We start from the raw sequence: 1849 nt of genomic DNA, 5'->3' as shown, positions 1-1849 counted from the left end.
CCCCCACACTCAATCTCAGACGGATGAATAAGAGAAGAGGCGAATGAGTAAATAAAGTGCGATGCATGGCGTATAGACTCAACGAACGTGGGAGGAGCTTAAAAGTTTCGGGAAGTCGGAAAAGTGAGCTCGGTCGGTGGCGCAGTCGTCGGCAACCGCGTGTTTCCTCCCTAGTCCGGGTACACCGTTGCCAGACACCCATCGTACGCAACCTTGCAGATAGTGTTGGTGTGACTGGTTTTGATGTTCTTTCTTTGGGATTTGGCTTTCGGCTTCGTGTTGACTGTTTGTATCTGGTTTTGTGTGGGTTTGATGTTTGTGTTAGAGATGATGGTGTGTGTTAAGTGGGCGGAGAGTAAGAGCGATACGGATTCCCGCGCGGTTGGCTATACTGCCTCGTACCGTGTAGGCTCTCTGGCTAGCTCGGAGAAACAGGTGACGCGCTTCCCCACTATTGATCTTCGTTTATAATGGTGTGGTTGTATCCCCGGCACAGAGGGAAAACTTTTTCTTTGTTGCGGAGGTTGATTAGCTTAATTTAATCTTCTTTTCTAAGTAGACAAAGGCCGATCTTGTCTCGCGATGAAGGCAAGATTGGAGAAAATGCGCGTCTGGGTTGCACGGCTCCCCTCTGCCGTACAAGATCTGCTTCGCTGCTAAACGAGTCTCCATTGTACTAGCGATTTGGAACCAAATCCAAAGAAAATTCTATTATCTTTCCTGTCCTGCGCTTCTCCTTGGGCTTATCTCCTTCCCTCCTTCTGGAAGCTCCCTCTCGCCCTCGGTGCCTTTGGTCCTCGCGTGCCCGGCGAGCGATCCCCGGCCCAAAACCCTGGGCCCGAATCCGCCACAAGCGAAATAAAGTCGCCGGAGCTGGAATCGTAGTGACGCACTGGAAGCTGGAACGCGTGAATCATTGTGGCACGAGGGCCGCAGTGCGCGTGCGCGGAGAGGCGGCAGGGGAGTCGGCGGTAATGACGGCCCGACCACGGCTGGGCTGCAGGCACTTACTTCTGCGGGCAAAACTACGGCCAGGGCAGCGGTTGTGGCGTGTGCAGGTGCGGGCGCGAGGGCTGCGGAGGGCGTGGAGAAAGCGGCGGTGAGGGCGGCGGGAGGAGCAAGGAGCCAGCGCCGAAGGGAGCGGCAGGAGGTGGCCGCGGCGTGTCCATGCTGGGTGGCGGCGGCGCTGGCGGCGGCGGCGGCTGACAATTGTTGCTTCCAGTGAAACAGGTGGCACCGACACAGAGCCTGGCACCCACACGGCTCTGCTGGAGGCTGGCCCGGACTGCTCACAGTGGTGCCTTTCTTGCAGGACGCACGACGAAGGGCCGGCGAGGCCCCGGAGGGCGTGATCAGACGGCCAGGAAACCCGGAATCCACGATTCCTGTTGCTATGCAAGACGGGGTCGCGTGCTGCAGGATCATGTGCAACGTGCAAGGGGAGGGAAGCGGTGGCAGTGTCTGTGTTTGCAAGCTCGGCGGCGTCGACAAGGAAAACCCCTCGATCGACCAGAAATCCTGAGTTCGTCCGAGCCTTTTTGTTTCGTTTGTTTTGGTTTCGGTCCATGAAGAGGCTCCGCCGGTCCGAGGGCTGGTTCTGACCGCGTGCTGGAGCGCGAGCGCCTCGGACGCCGACGGCCGCCAGTGCCCGGAAGTGCCACGAGAAAGTCCTAAGGAGAGTGCCCAGGAGTGTCCGGAAAGGAGGCCCAGGGAGAGTGCCGCCACGTGCGAGGCAGTGACAGTGCCGGCGCTGGTGTTTTGTTGTGTTTTGGTGTTTTCCTGGTATTTTCTACGTCTCCTGTGCATGTCGAGAGCAAAGGAAGTGCAATAATAAGGGAGATAAATGGAT

Source organism: Penaeus monodon, chromosome 33 (assembly GCF_015228065.2).
Source record: "Penaeus monodon isolate SGIC_2016 chromosome 33, NSTDA_Pmon_1, whole genome shotgun sequence".
Classification (NCBI taxonomy): domain Eukaryota; kingdom Metazoa; phylum Arthropoda; class Malacostraca; order Decapoda; family Penaeidae; genus Penaeus; species Penaeus monodon.
This window is presented reverse-complemented; position numbering follows the sequence as displayed.